The following is an 18,623-nucleotide window of genomic DNA, read 5'->3' as shown; positions in this document are numbered from 1 at the left end:
AAATACACCAAATATATGGATATCTACATAGCAATGTACCTCTGCATAATGGTTGAGGCTATTTTCAGTTCATGTTAGGCTGTAAAAGCATCTGCATAAGCAAGCAGCTTTCATTTACCTCACAGTCACGGGGCATCATGTCCCACAGCTCATTCAGCGCATGCTAATATATGACTGCACAGGCCTCCCCATCATAATCACCCATAACACTAAAATGAGACGCATGACAGTAAATAGCAGTCAAGCCTTACAAAGGCTATTTGGCATGGGAATGATTTTTGTTGCTAGCAAACACTTCAGATGCCAATAAATCAGACAGATTTGTTTTGATATATTAAGCTGCTTCTTTTATTGTCATGCCTCAGTGCAGTCTGTGCATGCAAATACAGAGATATATTTATTGTACATATGGACAAGGAGAGAGAGTGAGTGAGATTCTGTTCCAGCAGTCAGATTTCAAATGAGTGATTTGTTTTCTCAATCAAAAAGGAGAATTTGATTTAGGAGCAGTAAGTGAGCAAAGCACCTTGTTGCCATGCATAACCACAAAATAACAGAAGAATAAAAATGCATTTCTGAGTCATGTTATTTGCAATATATTACTTTATTATGCCTATGTTGCCATGCACACTGCAAAGCCCTAACACCAAAACCTAACAGCTTTATTTGTTATACGGATGGTCAATTTAGTCTGGGTCTCCTGCTGCCTTAATGTTATCTCCTAAAACATGTTGGCATTATTAAACATGCTGAACACGGAGTAGCCATATGTGCACAGTGTGACACGAGTAGCGAGGGTTTGCACATAGAACACGCTGGTGCTAGCATCTGCATGGTGGAACGCGACGGAAACATCCCGCTGATGCAGGGGGCTCTGAGGGGTCAGCTAGACTTAATTGCACTGAGGGAACATGTGTGCTAGTCCAAGCTGGTGGAGCCACTCTGCGAGGGGGCCGGCCATCTGCCGCCCTGTAACTCTAAAGCCTAAGGACCAATTTAGGTTTAGTAAAGGATGCGACAACACTGTCAAAGGACACTATTTCAGTACATGGCTGATCATAGGAGGCTCAATGCTCATGCAGGCAACAAGGAATATCACTTTCTGAATCTAGCATGCAGTTTGCTGCTTACTATTAAGTTAAATTTACCGAGGGCTAGCATTCACCTGCATTCAGACATGCATATGTTCCTGCAGTTAAACTGTAAGACTGAGGTGAGCTATAATGTACAATTTAGAATTGCATTAATATTTGAAGTTTGGCTTCCTGGTTTGGCTGGGATAATTGCATTGCTTGTATACCTTACCTTAAACATAATTTAAGCATCTCCATTCTTTGAGTTTCATCTTTGTAACTGTAGACGTGAATTATTTTTATGTCTTTTCAGTCAAAGTGCTTTGACTCATTAATTGCAAACAAAATGTGGGAATATCAGTGAGTAAAGCTACCCAGTGGAGTTTATTTTAAGTTTTTAAACCTGCGCCTTGTTGCATTACTGCCACCAACTGTCGATCAGTGCAACAGCCTGAAATTGGTAGCGGGAAGTGTAATGCGTCGCTATACACTTGTGTATGCATGTGTCCTTGTGCTTGTGCATAAGATACAAACAAATTTACGACATACTCACAAAAGTACTGCAAGTCCCTCAACAGGGAACCTTTCACAGAGCAACTTAACAGTCCCCTTGTTTTTGCTTTCCTCCAGTGACATAGAAGTGTACTGCAGGCTGTGTCGGTACACTGTGACATCATTGTTGGGTGTGGTTACAGGTTAGAGGTGAAACAGACTTGAAATCTTTAACCGGAAAGGGCAATGCTTCACAGGTATGAAGTTAGCCCAAGTCAAGTCAAACTGAGCAGTTCATTCTCTCATTTAAGAGTTTTTATTGATGGGCAATAGTTTAGTCTTCCAGAAACAAGCATGAAACCACGTGCACACATGCACAGAATCAAAACACATATTCATACATGCACTGGAAAATAAGTAGATGGTGAGAAAGTCTCTTCATGCTGTGTTTTTCAGATGAGTATTTGTGATCTCAAATGGCTAAAATGGAAGACGTATAGTATGTTGTGCCTTGCGTCAGGGACGTAGCACGGAATTCTGGGTCCTGTAGAAAGGCATTTTCTATGGGCCCCTCCCCGCATCCACAGCTATTCATTCTAGCATCTTTTTGGGCCCTCACATGAGGAGGTACTCGGTCCCCTTTTTCCCCCCAGTCCGACACCCTTGCCTTGCGTGTCACTGCACAAATAACTGTTATCCCCTTAGAAAATCTGTGAGCTAAAAATAAAACCAATGCCTGATGACTTGTGAGTGAACTTAACACCAAGCAGCTCCAAGTCTATATTAATTTCAGGTGCTCTATAAACTGTCTTGATTAGAACACAGTCCCAAACCTGTGTATGTCCTCCCTAGCCTGGTATGACAATGGTTACTAAAATAACCAACAAACTAAAGATAACTGTTTGGGACATGAGCACGCACAGCTGTTGCCAAGTGCCAATGCCACCATTGCCGGTGAAAGCTTGTATTCTGACGCTGTGTCTTTGTGTCTATTTTTACACTGCACCTTATTCATTAGGGCTGATGACTGATAGGCTACTTTGTTGGCAGCCAGCGTCCAGAGTGTGATGCAATGACCTTGGGTCTGAAGCAGGGAGACGGGGCTCTAAATAAAGAGCAGGTTGCCACTGAGTCGACGCGCCTGTTCCACAGGCCTGAAGCAACAGCGTTTAAGCAGTGGCAACACACAGATCAAGTACATGTACACATTACAGGTGTTCATGTGGCATGCATGATTGATGTGAGTTAAACTGCTTTGACTTTAAAAACTCCCCAAGGTGTTGTGGTAGCACACTGTTATCAGTACATACAAACGGTACAACTGCCAAGCAAAATACTTTATCAGTATCCTTTCCCAACCCCAACCAGGGCAAATGTTAACCATAGCTGTAAGATCACAAAACGGTGATTTGTAATGGTTTTGGCACTGACAAATGATATCCTGCTGTTCAATCAGAACTTGTCATTCTGTTGACCAGCGGCAAACAATTTTGTGATTAATTTGAGGATTTATTGACTAATTCAACAGACTGACGAGTATTCTTCTTTAGTTTTACCAGTTGAATCTGGTTTTGTCTGCGTTACTAACAGTGGGCTTAGTTAACCAGGTTTTGGTGTTGACATTGGAAGGAGGGAGAAAAGATCTGCACACTTGAAATTCTAATGCAATATTTTCAGTCCTAAATAAACATTTGTTGGACAGAAAATGTGTTGTACTGTCAAATATTGCCATATTGGCAAAATTGGATTGTTGAAACATATTGGCAATATGCCTATTATGTTTGTAATTAGTCAAAAGATTGAGTTAGAGTGGGAAATAAGTATGTCTCTGTTCTCCCTCCTCCGTGGCCTCTTTTAATGTCCCCCTTCTGTGAGCAAGCACCATTCTAAAGTTTGTTCATATGGTGTGTTCACACAAGCTGCAGCGATCTGAAATACTCTTTCTGGTTATAATCCCATTATAAGCCTGACTGTAATGTCCTAAATGCCATTTATACTCTGAATTAACTCGTCTTTGTGAACTTTCTTTTTTGTGATTTTATGTCCAGTAATCGGGTACGGAATCTTGCACGGCTGCACACAATGGACTCCGAGAGAGGGGAGTTTTGACCAATGGGACCCTTTGTGTTAATGTCTGTTTTGAACTGGGAGGCAAGACTGAATGAAGGCCTTCACTTATATCACATCACTGCCTTCCTGCTTCTCCATTTCCACTCATATTTCCCTGACCGTCCATAAAGAGACAGCCATTTGAGAGGGTGCATTGATTTCTGGGCATATCTGGTGATAAAATGCGCTTCTCCACCCGCAGCTCCTTAACTACCCAATTTGAGGGCCCCTGATTTGGCAGGGCCATGCAGGAACTGTAAATAGAGCTGTGAATCAGAAGGGAGTAGGCAGGAAGTGGGGGCAGCGTCTTTATTAAAGACGCATACAGACAGTAAGGGCACAGATCAAGCCAAAGAGGGTTGCCCTTATGGATTTCAAGCCTTGCTGCTGTTGGGGGAAAGATAAAATGTCCACAAAAAGACAAGGACTAGGCAGTAGACTGTCCTGTAGTAATCAGCTACATGTAAGCTCTTTTATATATTTCCTAGCAGAACAGTTCCTCTGTAAATGTGTTGTGTATTTCTCGAATATAAGTAAAAGTTTGCCATTTCTGTTGAGAATTTGCCCTTCACCTTGTGTTTGCTTCAAATTTCTGCCAAGTTGAAGGCGGCCTTATTTCACAGCCTTATTGAGCTGCAGATGAGAAAAAGGGTGTTACTTCAGAAACACTCCCTAGCCCGCGTCCCTTTCTGGCCATTAATGAAGCATTGTCCCGGTCGCACCACTTTATCATGATCTATGAATCTCTGATTTTGATGCAATAGAAAACCAATCACTTGCAGCGAGTCTCCAGGCAAAGCATTAGTCATCATGTCTTTGACACCGCCTAAGAATTGGGTCATTTTTTTAAATTAAAAGCGCTCATTTGTAAATATACACTTGCAGACAAAAAAGAAACACACTCTTCTTATTTTGATGTATGAAAGAATAAAGCAACAGTGCTCAGGTGAATTAATGCCTGCCCACAATGCTGGGACACTCGTACTGCACAAGGAAACTGAAAGGGGAGGATGCAGATGATTGAGCACTTTAGCTTGAATCTGGCATTTCTAAATTTGTATTCTTTATTTGTATTATTTCTCTGAGCTGCTGCATCCTATACACCATGTCAAAGCACACATTAATGGCCAGGCGCTCTGAGATGCCAATAAGATGCCAATATATATTCTCACTTCATTCTTCTTTATCTTATTTTTCATTAAACCTCTCTCCTCAACCTCATTCAGTTATACATCTTTGTTCTCAGCTGGAGAAGCGTAAGTCAAGAAACTTAATCTCTGTTGCTCAATAGAGAGCTTTTTTCATCTGATGGGGTTTAACGGTTATTGAGCACCTGGGGTGTGTTCAATAAAGCAAATGTTTGTTCCTGCTTTAGTTCAATAAAGGAGTACTCCGTGTCAATTGGCGCATGAGATACATGTATTGGATAACTGATGGTAAATTGCCACATGCTCAAGCAATGATGTCTTAGAAGATAAATGCATTGAAGTCAAGTTGGAAGGAACTTCCCAGTAGAGTTGCAGACAATGGCATCAAAATTATATCCATTAAGTACCCATTTAGGTTGTGTTTTTTTTGAAGGAAAAAAAATGGACTACAACCCAAATCACCTATCCAGGTGTCAGTGGACAAACTTTATTGTCCACTGACCATCCAATGGTCCAATGGTTACTTCTGCCAAAACTCAATCTAGAACTCTAAGCTGTCATTGATCTTTCAATATCTGGTCCAATTCATCTTGACACCCAGTTCTGTATCTTCTCCGTAGTCCCAGAACCATTGAGGGACTAATATGGTTATTTCTTCCCAATCGATGTAGCGACACCGTCTTGGCACACCTATCATTAAGACTGTCTCATTGACTGAGAGAGGCACCAAACCTCGAGAGCCACACACAGGGCCTTAATGCCAATGAGCTTGGCATGTGTTTTAGGACGCTAACAAGTTCAGACCCTGTCTGAGCTTATTGTCCCGGGGGTGAGCCAAAAGTCACCACATTCACAATAAGAAAACCTCACTGCTGACAATTATTCCATACTGGCAAGGCACTTTGCTCAATCCAATAGGGCTGCTCCGGGATAGCTGCAAGTGAGTGTAACGGTGATATTTGTAGAGCTCATTATTGGCATGGGGTGGCAGGAATGAAAAATAAAAGTAGGAGGTAAAAATGAGGAAGTGAGAAAGAAAGGGGAGCACGGCAGAGGCAGACGTTTACGGTTATGCCGCCGTACAGTATGAGGGAGTTGGGGAGTTAGCGGCAGAATGCTAATCGGCCTCTGGGGCACTGAGCCGCAGCAAATCAACTCTCAGAGCGGCTCATGGCCTGGGCTGACATTAGACCCCCTCCCCCTTCAAACACACATTCTCATCTTACTACTCACAAGGGGAGAGGAGAGGGAAGGAGTGAGAGAAAATATGTGGAGGACAATGTGTGACTATGATTGTGTGTGTGTGTGTGTGTGTGTGTGTGTGTGTGTGTGTGTGTGTGTGAGTAGGCCTATGTGTGACTAAGATCCAAAGAGAGAGTTAACAGAGTAAGGATAAGGTATGAAAACCAGGCAGCGATGCAGGAAAAAAAGGAGAGTGCAAATAAGAAAAGGCAGACTGGGAAAGAGGAGGAAAAAGTTGTGAAAAACTTTTTGGACATCTTTCCAATGGCCTATTACCACCCAATTGCCCACTCAAACCCTGCACCCCTTTGTTACTGTCGCTACTTCTGCCTAGCTTTCCAATTTTACAAAGCAAATATAGCCTACAGTTATTACTGCAGATTTGACTTCAGAACAAGGTGTCCTTAATTTGAAACGGTGGTGGACAAAAGCAGGATTCTCATTTCCAGCTGGGCACTGTTGATTTTGTCAGGCTGAAATGACAACTTATGCTGACAGATTTTATCAGGTGTAGCTGTCTAGATAATTAAGATAACGTTAGCTTAATAAGTTAGTTAGAAAATGCCATGTCTGGCTATTATTTTAATGTTAAAGCTCCTTGTAAAACCCTGTAAAAGGGTCTTTACAAAAGGATCTGCACTTCATGTCTAAATACATGATGTTGAGCTAAAAGACGGAGGCTAAAGCTGCAAAAGTCAGACTGCTTTGCCATTCTAACAAAACCCTATTTAGCTGCTTAGCTTGGATAGGACTAGGTAGGAAGTTAGATTTATGCTTTATTGATCATATTTTCAAACCATGTTTTACTTTAAACATATGAAAAAGCTTTAAGGATCAGGACTAAAGGGTGTGTCTAGCGAACATAACGCCATCCCAGATAATGAGTTGCAAATTTTTTACGTTGATCCAAAGCTTGACCGGGCCTGCTGTGCCTAGTCACAGATGCTAAGCTATGATTGGAGAATTGCTGTTCAGGGGAAGGGTTTAGCCAGCGGTCAATTACCTAATGGCTTTCCCTATAATTGTTTTACCTTGTCTACAATTTAATTTGTTCCCAAAAAAGATTTTGGGGTGTTCACTCACCAAAAATAGACAAAGGAAAAGCAATTAGAGAAACGGACAAGGGGACACAGGAACAAAACCTTTGGGTCGGTGATTGGTTCCAAGGTTAGAGGGAATGCAATTGGGGCTCCTGAGACGGCGTTCTGAACCATTTGATCATGACTGAACATCCGTGTTTACAATTTTAATCTAGTTTTGTCTTGTTAAAATCATTTGATGATAAATGCTCAGTGGGACAACTCTGAATTCTACAGTCCTTGGGTCCGTTTCAGAAAGCAGGTTTAGTGACAACTCTGAGTTTGTTAACCCTGAGATGAGGGAAACTCTGGGTTTTCCGCTTCAGAAAGGAAGGTTAATCAAACTTGAGAGAGAGGGGTAACTCCAGCCCGTTTCAGAAAGAGAGGTAACTTAACCTCAGAGTCAGTTACTATGGTAACTGAGCCTGTGAACCTAACCTGGTCGGGAGCAGGTTTTCTTCAATAAACATCAAGTTTCTCTCAGTCTCCTCCCTCTGACACAGCGCTCTTTCATTTCCTCATTCATTCAGTCTGTATCAGGCACATTTTAGTGCAGTTTATCTGCATGAATAAAAAAACAGGGTTGGTTTATGGCAGATTGTAAAACATTTTTTTCTCAAACATTGCATGTCCTTTTGTCGACAATTCCATTGATGAAAAAGCTGTATTACTTCACAGAGTTTACGTCGGGAGATGATATTGAGTCCCGACTAGATGCATTTTCATTTCCACATAACCGATTTGAGAGGTATTTTCTTCACAGTCGATCAGATATATACCTTATCGGTCCACATATCACTAACATCCACCATCGTGGACATGCTTTTACCATCAGCAGATTCTTTGTGTCACGTTACGTTTTTTGCAAACAGTAGGCCTAGTTGTCTTTACAACATTGGTGATGCGGAGCATTCTAGTAAAGCTATGCAGAGCCGTCAGAAGAGAGTGACTCACTCTGAAACGTTTTTTTAAACGTTTTTGTAGTGTTCCCTGGACACAAACCAGTGAGAGCCATTAAAAAGAATTAAATGATTATTAATTATATTTCTGTTAATGATCATGGTGCTGCAGGCTAAAAATGGGATTAGTATCTTACTTTTTCGCCAGCAGGATTGCACCTAAATGAAATTATAGGTGTAATACCATTCAAGTTTTCACCAGTAATATTATAGGTTACCTGTGATTAAATATGAAATTAATACACTGTCAATGCTTACGCATTGATTCGAGCAACAATTTTCTCCCACACCAATTCTCTCTCTTTTGCAGCAGCCGCTATGTTGCTTTTTTTTAACGAATACATGTTCAAACTCGCTGTATGTGCGCATGAGTATTTCCGCCGACCAGTTTGTTTGTGGTTGTTACCGTGGTGAATCGTAGTATCATGGCTCCATTTATGCTGCTTTTTTATTGTGGTGGTGGACACGCTTAGCTCTGAGTCAACCTACTCCAAGTTGATTGAACCAACTCAAATCTGGAACCGAAAACTCAAGAGTTTCCCATCTCAGGGTAAATCAACTCAGAGATCAGGGTTAGACTCAGAGTTTATTAAACCTCATTCCTGTAACGGACCCCTGGGCTTGTAGCTGATATTTTTGTGGGGAAAGGTGATGCCAGTCGAAACGCCAAAGGTGATTTGGCGAAAGCACGGCGACTTGATCAATTAGAATGATTGCAGCGCTTTGTGTTTTTGTCCCCCGTGACACTGTCCGCCCATAAACCCACCTGGAGTAGGAAGGGTAGGAAAGACTATAGCTTCGAAACGCACACATAAATGTACACACAGTTGCCAGCAATCAAAGACAATGACACACAAACAAATTACTTTGCTCCGCTCTGTTGTTTTTAGGAGATGTGCTTGCATCAGCATGCTGAGCCCACAGCATCCCTTCTCACCTGGGAGCTGTGTTGGACCACTGAGGTGTGGTAAGATACTACATGCTCCAGGGCGTCCATGACCTTTTGAGTTATGGCCTTCAGAAACTGTGTGTGAGACAAAGACGATAGGAGGAACAGAAGGTGTATGTGCTTTTGCGATTCCACTGACAATGTAATATTACAAATGACTTTTCCCTCTAACTAGCATGAGCATCAGTTTTTGTTTATAGCTGCATCTACAGTATGACTGCCCTTACCTGTACGGAGGCTAGATGCCCTTTTCTGAACCATAATCCTATTGGTACACTTTGTACTGTTCCAATTTACATTCAGGCCTCTGAGAAATACGCAATTGTAGTGGTTGAGCATCTCTTTGTAGAATTCAAGTACTTTACAAGTAGGGTTACTTTAAGAATGATGACATAAGGACATCATTATATTCAGCATGTAGAAAGTCTCTTTGAACATTTCTGTTCTCCATAAAGTGACCAAACTACGTAGTTTTTTAAAGGGCAATGCCAGTTTTATACAAGCAGGGTCTTATTTTTGCACCATTATTATCACTTTACATTGTACACACCAAGTTAAAGGAGAATTCCGGCCAATTTTTACATTAATCTCGATTGCTATTACTGTGCAAGCCACAGACATCGTTTATCCCATTTCCATGTAGTTACATAGTCATTGATATTGTCATAACCACTACAGTGCTCAATTACCTATTTTTGAAGGGGAAATAAACTTCAAATTTTCGCTGTGAAGGCATGATCTGTCCTCTGGGGCACTCAGGGATTTTTGTCTGCTGCGGGAGTTGAGGAAGGTGGGGACGAAGGCTACTTGCCTGGCTAAGGGAACTACCACACAGACCGACACTGCCAATCCTCCTAATTACCAACACCAGATCGATCACACACAAAATGGATGAGCTACAAATGCACACAAAACTGCTGCGTGATGATTTTCACAAAAGCTTGGCTGAACACAATCATGGACGGCAGATAGTAGCTAACAGCTAGCACAGTGCTCAAATTATCTTTTTGCCTTTAAGGGGGTCTCTCTATCTCATGAAAAAAAAAAGTTGGCACACCCTGCACATAGCCTAACAAGGCTATACAATTAAATTGCCTATAGGCGCGAGTGGCGCTTTTGCGCAGTATATGCGCACAGTACACACGCACACAACAGACAGAGATTTTTTTTAAATTTTTTTTTTTACAGAAATGGATTCCTTTTAATTAATTTCAACATATTATTGATTGTAATAGTCCATATTTCATTTCAATTTCGCAATACAAAGAAATAGACTAAACAATTTAGTCTGAGTGTCATTCTCAATTTCACAATGAAATGAAACGTAACTCATTTGAACCAGACCACCGTCTCAGATATCCTCAGTGTCAAACACAATAATGCATGTAGTCTTTAACTTATACACAGGGGAAATGCACTAACTGGCAGAAATGAATAAAGCCATTGCACAGCCAAACTATGTTCCAGTCTTATAATGTACACGTAGTGATAACAACATAGATAATGAGCGTTGTTTAAGATTAAATTACAATGCCACATATGGCAGACACCTTCAGATATGAGAGACCCCCTCAGATTTTTGACTTTGTTGCTTTCATGGGAGCCAGTCCTCACTCTATGGAAGCTCGGCTCCCTCTGGCTCCCACGTAATTCGAGCACTGAGCTAGCAGCTAACAGACCAAGCTACCCACCAGCAGGTTCAAGACAGGGTAGGTGAATTTAAACAAGGTCTGAGTTGAAAACTCATCTTGTTGTCACATTAGCATTTTGTGTCTGTCACAAAGGCACTCTAAAACTTGCCCCGACAACTGCTGTTTTAGCTCAGTGGAAGCTTGTACATGTAGCTGCAGCAACTCTAGTTTGCTAGGACCGATCCAGGTCAGGTTTTTTTCTATTGAAAGTACTCGCATAGGTATAGCGATCAAGATTAACATAAAAATTGGCCTTCTTTGGCATTCTCCTTTAATTGCTGAGACTTTGGAACAAGGGAACACTGCAATATTGTATCATTGTTTTACATATGTTGGTAGTTGTTGCACACGTTTTGCCTGTGTAATAAGGGGGTTATTGCCAAAGTTTCCTGTGCACTCACTTTTGGTGTGACTCCAAATAAAGCGGTTTAGATAATGTGCTTAACTGTTTGGCACAAATCTTTTTTTCTGCATGTCCCAAGATCTCACATATAGTTGGTGAGCAATGTTATCATAACCGATGGCAATGATGGACAAAACTACAGGAATAAGACCCAAGTTGTAATAAACACAACATTTCCTTGAAGTTCCTTGACAGAAACAAGTATTACGCTGTCCCCAAATAGTGTTTCTATGTATTTTTATACCTTTCAATGTCATGCTCCCTTGACACATTTCCTTGCTTGTGAGGATTCACCTTAACAGTAAAACAAACCTGAATAATATCTTTGCCAAGTCTTCAGTTTGTTGTGAGCATATGACCAAGGTAAATAAATGTCTTCTGCACAGCATCATCAGTATGACTTTGACTACTTTGGAAACACAAATCTGTCTTATTCCTTTGATTTTCTGTTTTGTGTTAAGAGGCAGTGTTGTAAGGCTCCACAGGCTCCCAGAAAGTAGTTTATGTTTTGTTACTCCCACGCACACAAGAGCAGCAACCGTCTCCCATAAGAGAGAGAGCAATCTGATATCTCTCCAAGCCTGCTTCATTTAAAATATGGTAAAGCTTTCTGCTTTGCTTCTGAGAGATGCTCCCTGTGTGTGTGTGTGTGTGTGTGTGTGTGTGTGTGTGTGTGTGTGTGTGTGTGTGTGTGCGTGCTCTCTCCTAAGACTCAGGGATGATGCATAGACTCTGACACTTTGACAGATGAACAGATTTAGAGTGCTTGAAGGATCCAGCCTGTTCAATATAGGCAGGAGTGTAAGTGTGTTTGTGTGTGACGGCTTGTTTATGTTACTGCTAAGATTTGCTAAATGTACAGTTCATGCTGCTTTTATTTATCTTCATTGGTGCATAAAGTTGTGTAAATGGGTAGGGAAATACAGGTGTTTTTATCACCTTTACTGCCGTGATTGAGCCAAAGGAAATGTTCTTGCGAGTGACAAGGCCGTCTCCAAGCTGATAAAGCATGCATCCTAGCATAGCCCCCATTATTACACCCAAGATGCCCGAACACACACCCAGTCATTATTTTCTCATATATGCCTGGCATTTCTCATATATGCTTGGCTTTCGCTACCTGTCATTTGACTTTTTATGGCTTTGTTCCAACACAGTAACTTAGCCAGGAATTCAAGAACTTCATCTGCATATTAGCCAGCCCATTATTCCTAGAAATGATATCAAAATTAGATGATTCTACACTTCACGATTTACATCCAATGCCAATCTTCAGCGTCACTGCAGGAAATGGAGCGAGGCGGAAAGTAAGGGTGTAGAGGTCGGAATCTGACTTTCATGCAAGAGACCAGAACAAACCAAGTAACATCCTCCCTTTTATTACCGTAACTATAATCCTTTCCCGAGCTTAAACAAGTGTTGTGTGTGGGTGTGTGTGTGTGTGTGTGTGTGGGTGGGTGGATGCAGGTGCGACTAAGTAATTCACTGTGAAGATGTGTTTGAATTTGGTTTTGTGTCATGCTTTGCATAATCTGCAGTAGGAAAGTAGATGTATTAAAGATACGATCACTGTAAATCGGTCACTGAAGTCAAATTGCAGTCTCATTGTGGCTGACTGCAGCTCAAGACATAGTTAATTATGTCTTCCCAAAGACTTGCCTGGCTCCCAATATCCTAGCGAAGGTGATACAGTGCTCCAGCGCGTGTGCACGCACACACAGAATCAGAAGAATAAAAATACTCTTGCATCAATGAATCGTCATCCCTACTTTTCTCCCCCCGGCTATTGCGCTCCAGTCCCTGTGCCCTCATCCGGACACAATGTTCTCCTGTCGAAAACTGCCGAACACAGACAAAACGCTCACTTTGTCTGCCTAAGCAAATAATTACTCCGATTAATTAGCCATGCTTTGGATAGCTGGAGGCAAACATTCCATTAAAAAGAGCTAAAACACAGCACAAAATAGCTGTAATGTTACCACTGGAGGGTGCTACTCCGGTGACCTTCTCTGTCAAGGCCTGGGAAGGTGGATGATGCATAGGAGGAGCTGCGTTTGGACAGGGGGTACTTTATATCCTCTTACATTTGACCTGTTGCCTCTTCTACTTCTTAATAGAGCTAATTTCAACAGCATGATTAGAATGGATCAGTGGACCCGAGGTTCATCACACCTCTTACTGCACACCAACAGCTGCACAAATAAAGCGCATCTTATGTTACCATTGTAGAAATGACCAGGAAATAAATGAATACATTAAAAAATTCATTTTAGGGCTGTCAGCATTAACGCGTTAATCGCGATGCGATTAAGGGCCGAGCATAACAAGTTCATTTTTTAAAATTGCATTAATCGCATGCCGCCATTTATTAATTCATTTTACACTTCACTCCCCTTCGCGTTGTGCCTGACAACGCCCCTCAGCTGTTCTAACATCACTAGAATCTAGCTAGGCTACTATTTTGACCCTTTGCCGCACCTTTACTTATCATCAAGCTGCCATACTTCCTCGTAACACATCCTACTGCTGCAGGCTGCAGGCATGATGGAGAAAGACAGCAGCAACACAATTCTGAATGGAGCTTTTTATTTTCCAAAACTCCCGGACGGCTCAGTAGACAAGTCGAAAAGCTATATGCGCATTGTGTAAAGCTGAATTAAAATATCACCGAAGCACGTCAAGCTTGAGCTACCACCTACGAGCTAAGCATAGTAGTACAGTTAACGTGACTCAGGTTGATGCTAGCGGGCTCAGGCAAAGCAGTATTTTGGAGAGTGCTACTTGCCGACCTGTGGATGAAACCAAATAAAAAAAAATGACTACAGCTCTTGCGAAATGGGTGGCAACTAACTGCAGACCTGTCAGCATCGTAGAAGACTCGGGTCTTAAAGACGTACTACGGTTGGCATGTTCTGAATTGTGCAATAATGACAGATTCACACATTTTTCTTTGGTTTACAGTAAATAAATAATAAACAAATACAAATCTTAAAGTCAAGTTCATAAAGCAATTTTCTTTGCATTAATTTGATTCCCAATCAAGATACACTGGTAATAATTGCTTTCCATTGTTAATATGTACTTAAAAACAGTTCTGAAAAGCAAAAGAATTTTAAAAGAATTTTAATCATGTGATAAAACATGCGATTAATCGCGATTGACTATTGAAATTCAACGATTAATCGTGATTAAGAAAAAAATAATCATTTGACAGCCCTAATTTATTTAAATCAAAAAAACTTTATTTTTCCCGTGAGGGAACTTCATTTGTGGTCAGGCACATTCAGACACAACATACAACCGTACACAGTCAATAATAATCATACCTGAGAATAAATAAATACTTTAAAAATACTAAAAAGTAAAACCCTGAGTGTCAGAGTAGAGGGGTGGGTAGGGAGAATAGGTTGAAGTCTGGAGTGATGGGGTGGGGGTTATTATTTGTTCAACAGTCTGATGGATGCTGCCACAAAGGTGGACATGGCTCGTTTGGATCTTAGGGGCAAGGAACAGAATGTCCTCCCTGAAGGTAACAGATGGTACTGGTTATTGAGATTATGCGTGGGGTCCAATATGATACGTCTACTTTTCCTGATGGCCTGTTTGTCAAATATGGTTGTGAGAGTGGTCTGGGATTGTCCAGTGATGTTCCTGCTCATTCAGGAACCCAAACCATGCCAGTATGCTGAAGGTGAGGGTGGATTGAATGAAACAGTTGTTAAATGATTGGAGTATTGACTTGTTGACCTGCAGTCATCGTACCTTACGAAGAAAGTACTGGTGTTGTTGACATTTCATGAAGATGTAGTCGGTGTTACTTTTAAAAGTCAGCTTGTGATCAATGATTGAACCAAAGTATTCATACTCTTTCAGTCTCTCTATTGTCTGGCCATCTACCTGAAGAGCAGTGGGGCTGGTAGAGGAGCGCCTGTAGTCTATGAAAATCTCCTTGGTTTTAGAGATGTTCAGGGTTAGGTGGTTATCCCTGCACCATAGAGAGAAGTTGTCCACCACAGACAGCAGTCGCTGCCCTGAGCTGGTGGTGTCCACGATGACAGTGTCATCAGAGTACTTCAGGTATACCATGTCTTGATTCTCAATTCTGCAGTCATTGTTATATAGGGTGAACAAGACTGGGGAGGTCACAGAGCCTTGAGGACAACCTGTGGAGATTGTTCTGACTGAGCTGCAGTGGCCGTTATATCTCACCAGCTGCCGTCTGTCTGTGAGGAAGGAGAGGACCCACATAGTCAATTTCGGGAGCTTTTGGCCCAAGAGGTGAGGCTGCACAGTATTAAATGCACTTGAGAAGTCAATGAACACCAGCCTGGCAAAGTTCCCTGGTTTCTCCAGGTGCATGTGAATGTTGTGCTGCAGCATCAAAACTGAGTCATCAGCGCCTCTGTCCTTCCGGAAGGCAAATTGAAGTGGGTCAGTACAGCCACTAACTAGAGTTTAGATTCTCTGCCCGAGCCCGAACTCAGCCCGGCCCGACCCGATATGTCCCGCCACTGTACGGCCCTTGATCAAGCATTTGTGTTTTTTTTATCATTAGCCTACTTTTTTAGCCAATTGGGTGGGGAGAAAGCTATGCCTCTCCAGCTTCTCCTGTAACTCTGGGTAGCCTATATGTCCTGCACTGACTTGAGCGTGAGGTAAACTGTGCTAAATCGTGTCTCCCCCATCTGAAGAACTGTCTTTGATAATTGCGCAACCAGATTGTTTCAGTTATCTCAAGAGTCCTTTAGCAGCAGATGTGGTTTCTCCTATATCCGGCGCGTTGTTGGCCAGTGCGTCGGCATGCAGACCTAACGAAGGACAGTATTAATTAGGTGATCGAGACAGGAAAGTCTCCTATATGGTTCCAGGGCTTTGATCATGTTGCTGCCTTGATCTGTTACTCACAGGTAAAAGGAATTGTAGTTGAGAATGTCAGTTATAACGGCCCACGTATTAAAAATTGTCTGGTTTAAATCGGGCTCATAATTACAGTTAATGTGTCTGGCCTGGCCGGGCCAGGCTCGGACACAACGTGCACGGGCTCGGGTAGGGTCGTGCTTGATTTTTTTTTTTGGGCCCAATCTAAGCTTTACCACTCACCTCCACCTGCAGTTTAGTGAGAATGAGCCTTTCAAAGCTCTTCATCACTACTGATATCAGGGCTACTGGGAGAAAGTCATTATTGCTGGTGGGACAGATGATGGAAGACTTCCAGAATTTTAAGCGGGACGAGCATTTTTATTTTATGGCACATGAGAACGGCGTATGGTTTTGGTCTTTTGTGATTTTTGTATATGAACTGTGCATCAAATGACGATGTGTAACGTCTGATCTCACATAAATACATTAAATGATCACGACCTCTTAACACCGTGTTATGTGGTGGTGGCACGTAATGTGTTAAAATTAAATGCGGTTACTACGGAAACAATGCCGATGGAAAGTCAATTAGGATCCTTTGTGGTGGTGGTGGACACACATTCCTTGGTTCAACACACCCCTGTCTCAAAGTCTGCGTAGGGAGGAAATCAGGGTGGATGGACAGTAGTTTTGTTGCCTAAACCTTAATTGGTGCACATAATTTAAACACATTATGTGCCATCACCACCACTTAACAGTTAAAGAGCAAGACATTCCCCTCAGAAGTTGGTGGAGACCAAAAACAGAGCTAAAAGAAGAGAGAAAATTGCATTAACCAGAAACATTGCTACAAATGAATGTAAATGTTGCTCTGTGTCCGCCAGATGTATAAATAAGCAACTGTTTGCCAACTACTAAGCCATATCAATGTTATAAGGTTGATAAAGTGGCCAAAATGAATTAATGCAATGTTAAATCTGGTTGTCAAAATCTGAAATGTATTACAATAAAGTGAGTTAAAACATGCTACATTATGCAGTAGCAGTACAGTACAGTATGTGATCTCATCATAAAGCTAAATGTATTGCAGGGTACGTGCTCATTTCCCTCATAGCTACTCCAAGCTAGAAAATGTATTCTGAGCACATTGTATTGTACATGGAGACTAAGGCTGGTTATCTCCAACATTACCATTCCATGCCTGCTGTCTTTTAACTTTGAGGGTGCAAGTGCAACATCTGCAACACACACAGCGGAGTATAGTTTTGTGCGTCCACTTGTTTTGTGTGCTAAAAGTTAAGACACTCTCCCATTCTTTTTACATGCCCTTGTGGTTTTTCCGGCGCCGTCTGGCACCATTACCCACTGAGTGACTAATGAGTCTTACAAATGTGTATTATTTGCATCAAAAGACAGGGACAGATTTCAGCAACGCACCAATACCTTAGCAATGAGAGAAAGTTACAGGTAGAGCCTGTTGATCTGCCAATAGAGAGGAGGGATGAAATGAGGAAAAGAAGGATTGTGGTATTTGTTCTGCGTGGCACCATCATTTTATAGAAGAAAGTTTTCTTCCTGCACTGAATGCTATTGTGTGCATATTGATCATCTACCTGCTTTGGTGTAGCATGTGTACAGCATAGAAGTATACAGATCTGCATAATGCACCTCAAAATGTGTATTTTGCTCCTCATGCTTCTGGCATCTGCTTGCATCTGTGTGTACGCATTTATTCACGTTTGCATATGCTCTCATTTACAGAGCATGGGGATTTTAGGATTGACTAATGACCACCGGATCTTAACATCTTACTATATACATTTTCATCAACTACTGACCCCATACTTGCTTTGATGGTCTGAATTGGGGCCCGAACGCCGCTTTATCACTGTAAAAAAGAAGATTCACATTGAGTATATATATATATATATATATATATACATACACAATTTTAAATATTTGTTCTTGTATTCTATCCTATTATTATTTCATGTATATTGTATCCTATTATTTCATGTATATTCTGTATGTGTGATGTGTGTCTGATATTTTGCTGCTGTAACACTGTAATTTCCCATTTTTGGGATCAATAAAAATCTATCTATCATGAGAGGTTCTTTGAGACTGAAAACTACCACTCCCCCTAGTGGATCTTGTGGGAACATCAGCCTATTTCACCACTTTGGGATGTATGTTTGTGCTTATGTGCATACATGCTTTCTAACATGGAGTGAAGGGCTCTTTAGTCAGCCAAATGTATGTCTACATGTGTGCCACAGAGATATAAAGAGTTAGAAGTGTGTATTTGTGCAAATTTTTGTTCCCGTACATTAACCTCTGCAAGTCTTTACTTTCTGAGTGTATATGTGCATGTTACTGTGTTGCACACTTCAGGATGAGTGTACTGCCAGTTATATTTTCTCCTTTTGTGTGGGCACAATAGGAAAACGAGCAAGTGACTGCAGTATTTTCATTTAAATTTTCAAATGAGCTTTCTCCATTTTGCACCATTTCTAAGTGCTTTGTTGCTGCTTCATTTTCTTATTATTGTTCACTAAAATGGTTTAGACATATTTCAATATTTCACTTTTGTGCAATTTCTGATTGTCCTGGAGCAA

Source organism: Sander vitreus, chromosome 19 (assembly GCF_031162955.1).
Source record: "Sander vitreus isolate 19-12246 chromosome 19, sanVit1, whole genome shotgun sequence".
NCBI lineage: Eukaryota > Metazoa > Chordata > Actinopteri > Perciformes > Percidae > Sander > Sander vitreus.
Note: the sequence above shows the minus strand (reverse complement) of the source record.